General features: G+C 39.6%; 1 protein-coding gene across 2 annotated transcripts in view; it reads right to left on the bottom strand.

Moving 5' to 3' along the window:
• scn1lab (sodium channel, voltage-gated, type I like, alpha b) overlaps positions 1–13,667 on the bottom strand; it is a 119,481-nt gene extending 105,814 nt beyond the window's left edge. For both annotated transcript variants that reach the window (XM_061978273.1, XM_061978282.1), the window contains exon 1: positions 13,334–13,667. The gene's annotated coding sequence lies outside the window, so the exon portion shown is untranslated. The remainder of the gene's footprint in view (positions 1–13,333) is intronic.
• Positions 13,668–16,608: the final 2,941 nt, after the last annotated feature.

Here is a 16,608-nt window from a genome sequence, read left to right on the forward strand (position 1 = left end):
TAAATGTTAAAATTTTAATTTAAAATGTGTGTGCTCTCTCGGATGGTGCAACAGAGGCACTATGTTTGGGGGTGTGGGTGTGTTTTGGTGGGGGGATTTCTAAATGGACATTTTCATTTTGATTATCTGGTTCTATGGACTGTTCTGATGCTATAGTTGCTTAACATTGTTCTAAATGTTAAAATGCTTCACTGAAAATAAGAAGAATGCACTAAATGTACATTGAATGTATTTGATGCGCTTTAAAATAATTGGTTAATAAAAGCATAAACTTGCAAGGCCATTTCTCCAGTCATTTTCATGCCAGGAGATTGCAGGGGTTTTGATTTTGAAAAATTAAAAGTTCAACTCATTAACTTCTAGTGGTATTATATTGTAAAGCTCAGTCTATAGTGCTTACAATTATTTTACTGTAATTAACTGTCCATGGATATTACAGTAGATACACTAAAATAACAGTGTAATGCCGCTAAACAGATGACAGTATTATGCTGTGAAGCGTATATTTGATACAGCACAGTACTGTGATACCTTTTACAGTTATAAACTGCAATGATAAATCACAGTATGTGTGCTGTAGAAAAACAGTTTTATACTGGAACCATTAGCTGCCAGTAGGTTACTGTAATTAAATGGTGAAATTTCTTACAGTGTGCAAATGGTTACCTGAAAGGCAAAGCAGATATCTTCACGGTCAATTATCAGGTTACTCTGATTGGTGTGCTTGCTGGCAAATTTAACTTCAAACTTCAGCCAGACTTGACTTTCATTCAAAAAGGTTTCTGTAAGACATTTGTATCAAAATATTGGAGTCCTTTTAAAAGTTGATTTAAATTATGCAAGGGAGTAAATACTTGTGATTAGTCATGATTAATCCAAATTCAAGTCTGATTCATCTGATTTAAAAATAAATAATTTGACAGTCAGCACTTACATATAATATTTAGGCATTTTAAAAGCGTTTGAATTAAAAACAGTGTGTTGAAATGCTAGAAGAAGGTACTAACATAAGGAGTGCCCAAACATTTTCTATACTTAGGGCTGCATACCTACAAATATCTAAGTGTGATGGAGACACTTGGATATTCTTCACATTTTAAAACCGTAAAAGATTGTAAAATCAATACGTGTATCAAGATATGCTAGGGCAGTGGTCCCCAAACTACGGCCCGCCAGCGTCAAAAATCCGGGCCGCGGGAATTCCCAAGAAAAAAAATTTTTTTTAAATTTTTTTATTATCATCACCACGCTCATCTGACACTGCACGCTCTTTCAGTCAATTAGTGCGCGAGGGAAAACATTTGCGAAATCGTTAGGGCAACGTAAAATAGATTCCGAGTGCAGAGTTTTGATTTTTTTTTTGTTCAGTGTAAGGAAAAGGCAGTTTATCTAATCTGCAAAGAGACAGTGGCGGTGTTTAAATAATTTAACATTCCCCCACACTATGAAACTCGCCACGGAGGGCAGCATGCGAGCTTGCTGGGCAAAGTGAGGGGAGAAAAGCTGGCTATGTTAAACCGTGAATTTGCTGCCCAGGAGAGTACAATGCTATGCCAAACCTGTCATCTGTCCGCTAGCTTCAAGGTAGCTAAACTAATATTAAGCTGTGGAAAGGCATTAATGGATGGGGAGTTTGTAAAGAAGTGTTTGAACGCTGTTGCGGAAGAGGTGTGTTCTGAACGCAGTGAGTCTGTCCGCATCTGCAATTTACTAATATCGACGCAGGCGGAATATATATATATATATATACACATATACACATATATGTATATATATATATATGTATATATATATATACATAAATATATATATATATATATATATATATATATATATATATATATATATATATATATATATATATATATATATATATATATATATATATATCTCTACATATAAATATATATATATATATATATATACATACATATATATACACCAGTGACGTGCAGTCACTGGAGGCAGGTGAGGCGGGGCCTCACGTGCCATCATGGAAAGAAAAAAAATGTAAAAAGAAAAACAATTAATTAAATTGTTATATGTATCCAGTGATTATACTATAAAGTTCTTTTCCATTTAACTTCACCAGTTTTAGATTATTTTATTTAAAATCGCTGAATTTTCACATTTGCCGTTCAAATACTGAGAAGAGACGGTGCAGTGAACAGCAGCCAGTTGAGGCACGTCACTGCGGACTCGGCTAACTGCTGGTCTGCTGTGCAGTGAGACCGTATTGCTATATGAACTATATTATACATTTCCATAGTTTAGTTAGCTGAGGTATATAATGTACAGTGTATTTTGTCAACAACTGTATGTGTGTAACGTATTTCTTGTGCTGAGCGATCATAAAACGGCTGCAAAAGACGCACTGGCTGAGGCTCGCAGTAATCCCGCCTCCTGCACCCCCGCCGTAGAATGCACCCCCTGACGGGAGTGTTATATCAACTAAAGCCCACACTTAAACTTTCCACGAGCAAGGTTGAATCTATTTAAAAAAGTTATTTCATAAGAAGCCCATCCATCCATCCATCCATCTTCTTCCGCTTATCCGAGGTCGGGTCGCGGGGGCAGCAGCCTAAGCAGGGAAGCCCAGACTTCCCTCTCCCCAGCCACTCCGTCCAGCTCCTCCCGAGGGATCCCGAGACGTTCCCAGGCCAGCCGGGAGACATAGTCTTCCCAACGTGTCCTGGGTCTTCCCCTTGGCCTCCTACTGGTCGGACGTGCCCTAAACACCTCCCGAGGGAGGCGATCGGGTGGCATCCTGACCAGATGCCCGAACCACCTCATCTGGCTCCTCTCGATGTGGAGGAGCAGCAGCTTTACTTCGAGCTCCCCCCGGATGACAGAGCTTCTCACCCTATCTCTAAGGGAGAGCCCTGCCACCCGGCGGAGGAAACTCATTTCGGCCGCTTGTACCCGTGATCTTGTCCTTTCGGTCATAACCCAAAGCTCATGACCATAGGTGAGGATGGGAACATAGATCGACCGGTAAATTGAGAGCTTTGCCTTCCGGCTCAGCTCCTTCTTCACCACAACGGGTCGATACAGCGTCCGCATTACTGAAGATGCCGCACCGACCTGCCTGTCGATCTCACGATCCACTCTTCCCTCACTCATGAACAAGACTCAGAGGTACTTGAACTCCTCCACTTGGGGCAGGGTCTCCTCCCCAACCCGAAGATAAGAAGCCAAAAAGTGCAAAAACAATAATGTTCGTGTTGGAGGAGTTGTGAATGACAGGGCCACAACATTAGGTACACCTGCAGACTGCAGGTGTACCTATTTCACAACTCCTCCAACACGAACATTATTGTTTTTGCACTTTTTGGCTTCTTATTAAATAACTTTTGTAACCTATTTTTATGGGCTTTCCTCTTTGTGATGTTAAGTTCCTGTTATGCGCTGTTATACAGTATATGCCTTGAGCTCTTATTTTGAAGGCGCTAAGAGTGAGTGATGACACGTTGGAGTGGAGCGGAGGTTTTTGAAAGAAGGTAAATAAAGTGGTCCTCGTGTAAACTGGAGCCTCCGTGTTTGTTATTTTGTAGTTTCATACAGTATAGGCGACATTTATAAACCCTCGGTTACACTTTTTTAAATAGATTCAATCTTGCACGTGGAAAGTTTAAGTGAGGGCTTTAGTTGATATAACACTCCCGTCAGGGGGTGCATTAATCCAGCAGAACAGCGGCGCATGGACTTCATTTATAAGTAAAGGTAAGACCATAATAAAGTTTTTTTTATTAAAGTGCTTTTTTGTGTGCTACAGTTTGTATGTGTAAAGTTAAAGTTAAATTAAAGTACCAATGATTGTCACACACACACTAGGTGTAATGAAATGTTTCCTCTGCATTTGACCCATCCCCTTGTTCACCCCCTGGGAGGTGAGGGGAGCAGTGGGCAGCAGTGGGCAGCAGTGGGCAGCAGCGGCGCCGCACCCGGGAATAATTTTTGGTGATTTAACCCCCAATTCCAACCCTTGATGCTGAGTGCCAAGCAGGGAAGAATGCTGGTATGAGCTTTTAAACATAACCCGTTAACTGCTGCCAATCAAATGGTGAATAAGATACTCTTTAGGGTTCATATGTTTGTAAATCTGACTGTGATGAAGTCAGTGCCTCACCAGCCATGAACCTCACCGCACGTCACTGATATACACACACATATATTAATATATATATATATATATATATATATATATACATATATATATATATATATATATATATACATACATATATATATATATATATATATATATACATATATATATATGTATATATATACATATATATATATGTAAATATATATATATACACATATATTTATATATATATATATATATGTATATATATATATATATATATATATATATATACACACACACACATATATATATATATATATATATACATACACACATATATATGTATATATACATATATATATATATATATATATATACACACACACATATATATATACACATATATATATATATGTATATATATATATATATATATATATATATATATATATATATATATATATATATATATATATATATATATACATATATATATATATATATATATACATATATCCATCCATTTTCCATCCATTTTCTACCGCTTATTCCCTTTGGGGTCGCGGGGGGCGCTGGAGCCTATCTCAGCTACAATCGGGCGGAAGGCGGGGTACACCCTGGACAAGTCGCCACCTCATCGCAGGGCCAACACAGATAGACAGACAACATTCACACTCACATCCACACACTAGGGCCAATTTAGTGTTGCCAATCAACGTATCCCCAGGTGCATGTCTTTGGAGGTGGGAGGAAGCCGGAGTACCCGGAGGGAACCCACGCAGTCACGGGGAGGACATGCAAACTCCACACAGAAAGATCCCGAGCCCGGGATTGAACCCAAGACTACTCAGGACCTTCGTATTGTGAGGCAGATGCACTAACCCCTCTGCCACTGTGAAGTATATATATATATATATATATATATATATATATATATATATATATATATATATATATATATATATATATATATATATATATATATATATATATATATATGTATGTGTGGGAAAAAATCACAAGACTATTTCATCTCTACAGGCCTGTTTCATGAGGGGGGGTACCCTCAATCGTCAGGAGATTTTAATGGGAGCATTCGCATACCATGGTTTATATAGGGCACAGAGTGGGTGGGTACAGGCTGGCCTAGGGGCGTGGTGATTGGCTCATGTGTTACCTAGGAGGTGTTTCCGTCTATGGCGGCATGCTGTTACAATTTCGCTGCGCTTGTTGAGGGATGACAGGTCTGGACGGTAAATAATAAACAGTTTCTCTTTCAAGCATAGGTTGCATCTTTTATTACCACTATTGTAAGGTGTGCTGGATGCAAGAATTTGCCATGTTATTGAATATTCAACATTATTGTCTTTGAGGTCCCAAATGTGTTTGCTGAGTTCTGTGGTATTTCACAGGTTTTTGTTCCTGAAAGAAGCCTTGTGATTGTTCCATCTGGTTTTGAATTCTCCCTCGGTTAATCCTACATATGTGTCGGATGTGTTAATGTCCTTGCGTATTACCTTAGATTGGTAGACAACTGATGTTTGTAAGCACCCCCCGTTGAGAGGGCAATCAGGTTTCTTTCGACAATTACATCCTTTGTTGGTTTTGGAGTCGTTCTGTCTGAGGGCCGACGGCTCATTTGCAATTGTTTTGTTGTGGTTTGAGATGATTTGTCGTATATTGTTCATGCAGCTGTAGCTCAATTTAATGTTGTTCTTGTTGAATACTTTTCTTAGGATGTTGTCTTTGGGAAAGTGTTTGTCAATCAGATTGAGGAATTTGTGTCCAATGTTCGTTGAGACGTTTTTGCTGTATGGGGGGTTGTACCAGATGATGTCGTTCCGTTTTCTGTTCTTTTTTGGCTGGTTTCCTGGCGTGGGTTCATAGGTGAGGGTGAAATTGTATCCGCTTTCATCAAGGGCTTTTTGGTACGGGGGGGTTGCCTGGTCAAATTCAGCTTTGCTAGATGACAGCATCGATAGCCTTTTATTGATTCCGGTAGGTATTCTTTTCGTGGTGGTGGGTGGGTGGTTGCTGTCATGGTGCACGTATTGGAGTGTTGTGTTGGGTTTCGTGAATGGTTGGTAGCTGTTATTTCTCAGGTTGAAAGTGACGTCAAGGAAGTTGACGGTTTGCTTGTTGGCTTCAATCGTGATCCGTAGGGCGTTCTCTTTGAAAATTTGGCATATGCGCTTCTTGGTATTCTCGCTGCTCCTTGGCGAGGCGCGACACACTGCCAGTCCATCATCACGGTAAATACCAAGGTTCAGATTGAGGCTAGCGAGCTGGGAGAGGAGGAAACTCCCAACGAGTTCACACGTTTCTGCTCCGTCAAAACTTCCCATAGTGACGTCAAATGTTGCATTGTTCTTTTTTTGCCATGGTGTACTGTTGTGGATGAGAATGGAGTTTTTTGCGTGGATGACGATGTTTCTTTCGTTGCCTGTGATTGAGTCGTAGTCTGAGGCGAAGTCTAGTGCTTGAGTCAGTAGGTCTTGCGTGATGGAAGGGTAAAATTCCTCGATATCAAAGGAGATAAAGTTGTGCTGTTGTTTGTCTTGGATGTTGTTGAACCATTTGATTACTGCTGCTGTATTTCTCCATTGGTTGAGTGGTGTTTTGTCCTTGATTTTTGTGTTGACTCTGTCCAGGATTATTTTGCTGATTTTTCCTATTTCAGATTTAGTTGGGTTTATTAGTCGGCATGTTGGGTTATTTGCGAAGTTGGGTTTGTGGTCCTTCAATGTGATGAAGGCTTCCTTGTTGGCTGTGGCGTCCACCCTGTCCTCAATGTCCAGTTCAGCCGCGATCCTTTTATTTTCCAGGTGGATGTTCTGTAAGGTGTTGGGTTGCGCTTTTTTGTATGATTTGGTGATGCTTCTGTCCAGTAAGGTGTGGTGTTCTGGTATGTCCATTCTGTAGAAGTTTGTGGTTTTATTGGCAGCTATGATGAGGTTGTTTACTTTCTTGATGCGCTCCTCGTCATTTTTCAGCTTGGTGAGGAGTGGGTTGCGGATTGGCTTGAATTTGACTGATTGTATCATTTTGAGCATGTCGTTCTCAAAATCCTTTAGTTCCTCAACTGTGGGTGGGTTCTTGGTAGATTTGAATCCGTAAGTTTCCTTTTGCATTCCTTTTGTTTCAGGGTGGAGGAAAAAATGTGCTTTCCACCGCATCCTTCTTAGGAAGTGTTCCGTCTTTTCTATGAGCCTTAGCTTGTAGTCATTCTGCGCGGGTATGGGAATGTTCTTCGTGGAGTAGTCGATGTTGAATTTTTCCATTTCTGATCGTCGTACAGTGCTCAACAAATGTCAATTTGGAGCGGAGTGTATGTCTTAATAAGGTTATCCAAAAAATAGTGCTCGATACCGTAGTAGAGCGCAATATATGTATGTGTGGGAAAAAATCACAAGACTATTTCATCTCTACAGGCCTGTTTCATGAGGGGGGGTACCCTCAATCGTCAGGAGATTTTAATGGGAGCATTCGCATACCATGGTTTATATAGGGCACAGAGTGGGTGGGTACAGGCTGGCCTAGGGGCGTGGTGATTGGCTCATGTGTTACCTAGGAGGTGTTTCCGTCTATGGCGGCATGCTGTTACAATTTCGCTGCGCTTGTTGAGGGATGACAGGTCTGGACGGTAAATAATAAACAGTTTCTCTTTCAAGCATAGGTTGCATCTTTTATTACCACTATTGTAAGGTGTGCTGGATGCAAGAATTTGCCATGTTATTGAATATTCAACATTATTGTCTTTGAGGTCCCAAATGTGTTTGCTGAGTTCTGTGGTATTTCGCAGGTTTTTGTTCCTGAAAGAAGCCTTGTGATTGTTCCATCTGGTTTTGAATTCTCCCTCGGTTAATCCTACATATGTGTCGGATGTGTTAATGTCCTTGCGTATTACCTTAGATTGGTAGACAACTGATGTTTGTAAGCACCCCCCGTTGAGAGGGCAATCAGGTTTCTTTCGACAATTACATCCTTTGTTGGTTTTGGAGTCGTTCTGTCTGAGGGCCGACGGCTCATTTGCAATTGTTTTGTTGTGGTTTGAGATGATTTGTCGTATATTGTTCATGCAGCTGTAGCTCAATTTAATGTTGTTCTTGTTGAATACTTTTCTTAGGATGTTGTCTTTGGGAAAGTGTTTGTCAATCAGATTGAGGAATTTGTGTCCAATGTTCGTTGAGACGTTTTTGCTGTATGGGGGGTTGTACCAGATGATGTCGTTCCGTTTTCTGTTCTTTTTTGGCTGGTTTCCTGGCGTGGGTTCATAGGTGAGGGTGAAATTGTATCCGCTTTCATCAAGGGCTTTTTGGTACGGGGGGGTTGCTTGGTCAAATTCAGCTTTGCTAGATGACAGCATCTATAGCCTTTTATTGATTCCGGTAGGTATTCTTTTCGTGGTGGTGGGTGGGTGGTTGCTGTCATGGTGCACGTATATATATATATATATATATATATATATATATATATATATATATATATATATATATATATATATATATATATATATATATATATATATATATATATATATATATATAAATACATATATACATATATATGTATATATATATATATATATATATATATATATATATATATATATATATGTATATACATGTATATATATATATATATATATATATATGTATATATATATATATACACATATATATATATATACATACATACATACATAGTACAGGCCAAAGGTTTGGACACACCTTCTCATTCACAACACCAACTGATGGTCCCAACCCCATTGATACAGCAAGAACTTCCACTAAGTTTGGGGACCCCTGTGCTAGGGTATTAAATACATTTCAGAAAAATCAGCCTCCAGCTCAGCTTTGTTTTATGGGAACATTGGGACCCTCCTGAAATTGTTTCTTTCTTGTTCTTATTTACTATTATTAATTTGGCAACTGAATTAGATTTTTTTAAGGTTTTAACATAATGGAAAACATGCCAAATCTTGTGAACATGAGTATCCGAAATTTGTTCACATGTTCCTCATAAAAGGATGTGCAGAAATCATCAAAGACTATACCGTATACTAGGGATGTCCCGATCCGATATTTGGATTGGATCAGCCGCCGATATTTGACAAACAATGCGTATCGGCAAGGCATGGGAAAATGCCGATCCAGATCCAGTTTAAAAAATACTCCGGTCCGTGTTTTCCAACGCACCGATTTAAATAATACATTCCACTTTTCTGCTGCTCCCTAATTTCCGTTCCACATTTTACAGCACACCTTCAACACATCCACAGGTCTGTGGCTGCTGGCATTACACGACAGGCTCTTCTCACTCTTTCCTGTGTCTCCCTCTCACAGACAGCAAGCGCACCTTCTTACACACGTCACATACTGTCACGTCATACGTCACATACGTATACGCCCTCCCCGAGCAGAGAGGTAGCAGCATGGCTAACGTTAGCTGTGATGCTAGCGCAGCCGTGCGAGCAACGTTCCCTCTGAGGTGCGCGCCTGTGCAATGGCGCACTGCTCAAGCGTCCTCTGCGCACGGCAAATATATGCCACGCACAAAATCAAATAAAAAAATAAGTGCATAACAATTTTTGACACACGGACACGACAGAGAAAACAGTTTTCGTCATCATTGTTCAAATATTGTAACGTCTGTCGAGACGCTTATCTCCAGTCGGTGCCACACGCCCAAACCATCAAAATGCCGAGGCAAACATTTCCAGATGAACACCGTATGAAAAAAATAGTGATTTTTTTAGTTGTGATTTCTTTCTCTGCATGAAAGTTTAAAATGAGCATATATTAATGCAGTATGAAGAAGAATGTTTTAATGTAGACACATAGAATCATCATACTGCTGTGATTACGGTATATGCATCAAGTGTTCATTCAAGGCTAAGGCAAAATATCGAGATATATATCGTGTATCGCAATATGGCCTTAAAATATCGCAATATTAAAAAAAAAAAGGCCATATCGCCCAGCCCTAGTTCAATGATGCCATTTCTGTTTGTCATGTATAATTTTGTCTATTTTGTGTTTATCCTTGAATAAACAGGTCAGTTTCTTGTTACCAACCATTGTGTATTATTCAAACTCACCTAATTCAGCTAGCTAGTTGTTATCAAGAGTACTAAAACCCTTTTCAACATGATTCTGACAACTAAGTAGGCTAAATAACTTTAAACTTTAATACATGCTCGGATAGGCCAGTATCGGTCAGTATCGGTATCGGATCGGAAGTGCAAAAACAACATCGGTAGCGGATCGGAAGTGCAAAAACCTGGATCAGGACATCCTTACCGTATACTGTAAGACACAGGTATTTGGCCATTTTAGTTTACACTTTACAGTTGACCCTTCTAAATTCTTAATTTCTTCATATGGTTCTTTTTATTCTACTGTCATTTATTTATGTATTTTAATTCTTAAAGCAATATGGTTGCATATCTGTACTTATACAGTAGGCTATCACAATGTTTTTGTTATGGCGGGGTAACATATTAATGCGCGGATCGTTTCCCCAAGATGCAGAAGGAACTCCGGAGGCAGCGTGCAGGTAGGACAATGATTTATTTACCATAAATCAGTCAGGAAATACAAATCAAGAATAAACAGAAAGGCGTGCTGATAGTATGGGAAGCTATTGCGAAGCTTAGAACAGGAATAGGAATCAAAAGGTATACACATGTAACTTGTTGCATGGAGCAAACAAGACAGCCAGACTGAGTGTGGCGAAAGGCAGGAATAAATAGCTTTCTGATTCGTGCCAGGGAGCAAGTGAGCGTCCTGAACACTAATCAGAGGCAAGTGAAAATAATCAGCACCCATGGCAACTAAGAAACACAAACCCAGGGGTGCTGAAAACAGAACAAAGGGGGTCAAACTAAAATAAAACATGATCTGAGCAATGGATCATGAGTTTTTTTGTTCGTATATTATTATCCATTCTAAGCTCCATGTTGTTGTCGGATGTGTGTAGTATTGTCTATGTATTTATTGACTATTTATTGTGGGCCATGTGCAGGCTATGAACCCTAACAACCTGCTGCTCAAAATGAACTGCCCCTGGAAGGATTAATAAAGTTGTTTGAAATTGAATCGGTCCATACACTGTGTTTCTGTGTTTTCTGTATAATGTTTAAATGCATCATGTTTTTTTTTTCCATCTGTGTTAAATACAAATGAGCAGCGGGCTGCAAATGGTCCCTGGGCCACACTTTGGATACCTCTATGCTAGAATGCCAAATAGAAGGACTATTTAGGACAGGGGTCAGGAACATTTTTGTCTGAGAGAGCCATGAAAGCCAAATATTTTAAAATGTATTTCCGTGAGAGTCATATAATATTTTTTAACACTGAATACAACTAAATGCATGCATTTTTAAGTAAGACCAACATTTTTAGAGTATAATAAGTCTCTTATTCTTTTTAATAACATTGTTATTCTGAAGCTAACCATCCATACATCCACTTTTCGGGGTCGCGGGGGGTGCTGGAGCCTATAATTAAAATACTTCTTACCATTAATGCGACTTCTTGAACAGGTGCGGTAGAAAATGGATGGGTGGAATAAAACGCATGAGAATGTTTTATATTTTGAACATGCAGTCATCAAAAGAGCCACATCTGGCTCGAGAGCCATAGGTTCCCTACCCCTGATTTAGGTCAACATGTCCGAATGTTTTCTTTTACTTTCATTTAGCACAGGGGTCGGCAACCCAAAATGTTGAAAGAGCCATATTGGACCTAAAATACAAAAACAAATCTGTCTGGAGCCGCAAAAAATTAAAAGCCATATTACATACAGATAGTGTGTCATGAGATATAAATTGAATTAAGAGGACTTAAAGGAAACTAAATGACCTCGAATATAGCTACAAATGAGGCATAATGATGCAATATGTACATATAGCTAGCCTAAATAGCATGTTAGCATCGATTAGCTTGCAGTCATGCAGTGACCAAATATGTCTGAATAGCACTCCACACAAGTCAATAACATCAACAAAACTCACCTTTTATGCACAACGTTAAAAGTTTTGTGGACAAAATGAGACAGAAAAAGAAGTGGCATAAAACACGTCCTAGAAAGTCGGAGAAAGTTATACATGTAAACAAACGACGGTGAGTTCAAAGACCGCCAAAATTAGTAGGACAAAACGGCGCTCGCCAAATACTCTAATCAGTGAAGCATGTTTAATATAAACAGTGTGCTTTGTAACAATTAGGGAGGCTTGTGTCATGTTTGTCCTCCTACAGAAACCATATTGAAACAAAAAATAGATTTTTTCCCCCTCATCTTTTTCCATTTTTCATAAATTTTTTAAAAAGCTCCAGAGAGCCACTAGGGCGGCGCTATGCGGCTCTAGAGCCGCGGGTTGCCGACCCCTGATTTAGCATAATAGTTGCTAATCAAAAATATAGAATGCCTTTGTTTAGAAAATGAGCTAAACAGAGCAATGTGATTGATGAATCTATTCTGTGCAGAAAATGTTGGATGTTAAATGTACAAAAAAATAACCTGACCCAATGCCATTTAATACAACTGTTGATTCAAAGAAAGGTACTGAATACACATGGAACCCATACAAACAATACAAGTGGCACACATGACGAGCCAGTATTTGAAAGGGTTATACATGATATGTTTGAAAAGGTTATGTATTGTATATTTCAATAGGATCTTGTTGTGAGAGAACCTCTGAATGGATCTGAATGAGTCTGGGCGTGTCCTTGCCAGATGTGCCTATTTGCTCACAATACATCTATAAAAGGCAGCAGACATTCGTCCAAAAATAGACCATTTGTTTTCTACGACAACACAGCCTGCATGCCCTAATTCAAGGCTATTATTCACAAGCACGTATGGCAGCCTGAAGCAACGATTGCTGACAGGTGATTGTTCGTCCATTTTGTGGTCGTTAGTATTAACTCCAGCATGTACTCCTCGCTGAGTCAAGATACAATGAAATAAAAAAAAAACAACAACAACTGTCGTTTCAATCACAATTCATTTGAATATATTTGAGATCATTTTGGGGGGATGATTTAGTTGATTTATGGAGTGGCCACGCGCCATAGCTGCCAAAAGACATCCATTTTAAAACATAAACTTCCTTTATGTATGACACAATGTATGACACATGAATATATTAAAGGCTTGATTGGTTACACAATAAAACATATTCACAATAAGTGTTGCTGTGTTGAAAATAAGTCGATGATGACATCTACTCACCATCCCATTGCCGAGAGAATAGTTGGCGTTTTCTGCCACAGGATTGACGGACATGACAAATGTCAACATTTTCAGACATCTCGCTCTTTAAAAAAGAAAGAATGGACGTGCCGTCTGCTTCTCTGCGTTGTCTTGTTCTTGTTTAGTAATTTTTTTAGCCTCCCTTAGCTGCCGAGGAGAAATCAATCTTGTCCACTTCCGGTCGGTTGGGCATCATGGAGGTGCAATGGTGGCGGTGGCTGCACCGTCCTCCAGCAACAGGCACTCCTCAGGACGACACTTGTTGTCAGCTGGAGGAAAAACGCATTTTCAGTACCACAATTGCCCGACAGCTTTGAGAGAAAACATCAATTCGTAAAATAAATTAAAACAATCATAAATTATAAAATGTGGGGTTACCAGTTTGTATAATCAAGGAGAACGGATAATAAATCTCTTGAGTACCACGCGCTCCTTTTACATCACGTTTTGTCTCAGGAAATGTCTCCATCTTCTGGCAAGATTTTTGCATTGCACCCCGGTGCCGTGTGTCAGGATGAGTTGATGGAAAAGTACCTGCACATATATATACAGGACTGTCTCAGAAAATTAGAATATTGTGATGAAGTTCTTTATTTTCTGTAATGCAATTAAAAAAACAAAAATGTCATACATTCTGGATTCATTACACATCAACTGAAATATTGCAAGCCTTTTATTATTTTAATATTGCTGATTATGGCATACAGTTTAGGAAAACTCAAAAATCCCATCTCAAAAGATTAGAATATTTCCTCAGACCAAGTAAAAAATAAAGATTTATAACAGCAAAACAAAATCAAACATTTGAAAATGTCAATTAATGCACTCAGTACTTGGTTGGGAATCATTTTGCACGGATTACTGCATCAATGCGGCGTGGCATGGAGGCAATCAGCCTGTGGCATTGATGAGGTGTTATGGATGCCCAGGATGCTACAATAGCGGCCATTAGCTCATTTGCATTATCGGGTCGGGTGTCTTTTAGCTTCTTCTTCACAATACCCCACAAATTCTCTATGGGGTTCAGGTCAGGGGAGTTGGCAGGCCAATCGAGGACAGTAATGCCATGGTCAGTACACCAGTTACTGGTGGTTTTGGACAGTGTGGGCAATAGCCTAGCTGACTTTTATGTAAAATCTGGCACACTTTGTTTTTAAATCATATCATTTTGTATATCATTGCTTTGTATGTCATTTACTTACACCTAAGTAAAATAAATATGACATAATTTTGTCCATTTATTTTCATGTCTATCAGTGTAGAAGTATATGGTACCACTCATCCATACGTCATCAGCCTGAGGAACTGGGTAGACTGACCATACGTCCTCTTTTCCCCGGACATGTCCTCTTTTGCGGGGCTGTCCGGGCGGAGTTTCTTAAATGCCTCAAATGTCCGGCATTTTGAGTTAGGGTTGCGTGTATTTTCAATGTACGTTCAGGGTTGAGAACGGGTTAAAAACAAAACAAATTGTGAAGGTGTGCGCACGCAGCAGCATTCGTGAGGGAGGGGCAGAGAGAGAGAGAGCGAGGGATTGATTGATTCATTGAAACTTTTATTAGTAGATTGCACAGTACAGTGCTTATTCCGTACAATTGACCACTAAATGGCAACACCGTGACCCGAATAAGTTTTACAACTTGTTTAAGTCGGGGTCCACGTTAATCAAGTCATGGTAAAGGGAGTGGAGGGACAGACAAGAAACCCGGTTTGCTTGTTTGTTTTTTTATTGTATCGATTATCGCTTTCCGCCAGTGTTTTGTTGATATTTGCCGGGTGAAATTTCCGTCCCCGTTTATTGCGTTTTTATTTTGGCACACATATATGTGTCCTCTTTTTGGAATTTCAGAATATGGTCAGCCTAGAACAATTCTACAGGATCATAAAGTTCCTGGACTTTTGGTGGAAAAGGCCTCATGTTTTTTAGCCCCTGACACACGCAATCTGACATTTTTCCGGAAGTAAAAAAGTATGCTCAGAAAACGCAAAAAAGAAACCAAGAGGGTAAAAACAATACAAAATAAAAACTAGAGCAGAAAAGCAAAAGGTGAGAAATTCTTTGTAAAAGATGATCGCTTAGTCGACGGAATATGTTGACGACAAGCTGTGACTTTTTCATTAGACGCAAGGTGATGAATTTGTAAGGTCTAGTTAGTATATGGATACTGTATGATCCTGATCTACAAATATCCCAAATAAGTGCTAAATAGTGTGTGCAAACTTTAAAATTGCAGGTACTATGAGTGGGGTGTTGCAGGGATTTACAAAGACTGCATGTGCAATTGATAACGGTACGGTATAGTTCGGTTGGGTTCCAGGTTCGATCCAAGCTTCCGCCATCCTAGTCACTGCCGTTGTGTCCTTGGGCAAGACACTTTACCCACCTGCTCCCAGTGCCCCACACTGGTTTAAATGTAACTTAGAAATTGGGTTTCACTGTGTAAAAGTGCTTTGAGTCACTAGAGAAAAGCGCTATATAAATATAATTCACTTCACTTCATAACCAATATAAAAGTGGTACAGGCCGCCCTATCTAAATGAGGTTTTTGCATGTACTACGACTGTCACCATGGAGACACTCATTCTCCACATCACTAGCATCATACTCCAATACATGGTGTTTTTTTATGTTGTCGAACATGCACATCTGTGCCACCTTTTCTAGACATTATAGAAGCGCTCCGCTCCTCCTAGACAAAAGAACCGACTTTTAGAACGCTGAAGCTGCGCTCTAAAGATGCTTGCAGTAACTTTGACGGTGCTCTGGAAAGATCTAGATGCAAGAAGATGCAGTACGTTTTTTTATGTAGAAGACATTTTTTGCCGCACAGTGGCCCAGTGGTTAGGATGTAGGCTGCACAGTCAGGACATCTGCGTATTCCAAAAATATTGTTGTATTATTTGGAAACTTGTTAATAGGTGTAAATGTGATGTTTGATGTTTGATGTTTCCCTCTTACACACATGTAAGAGGGATGTGTGCTATGGCTATGAGTTGTTGTTTTTCCCTTGGCCTCAGTCTGGACCCCCTCTCCAGGGGCCCAGGCTTAGACCGATTACCCCTCCCACCCTCACCTCACCCCATTGTCTACCTGTATCTCACCTTTTTTGTAAGGGCCGCCGGATATTGGCAGATCCGTCAGCGATCCTGTTCTGTCTCCCTGTAATGTTTGTCTGCTCTTGAATGGGATTGTGCTGAAAATTTTAATTTCCCCTTGGCGGATTAATAAAATATTTCTGATTCTGATTCTGATT

Source organism: Nerophis lumbriciformis, linkage group LG01 (genome assembly GCF_033978685.3).
Source record: "Nerophis lumbriciformis linkage group LG01, RoL_Nlum_v2.1, whole genome shotgun sequence".
Lineage (NCBI taxonomy): Eukaryota > Metazoa > Chordata > Actinopteri > Syngnathiformes > Syngnathidae > Nerophis > Nerophis lumbriciformis.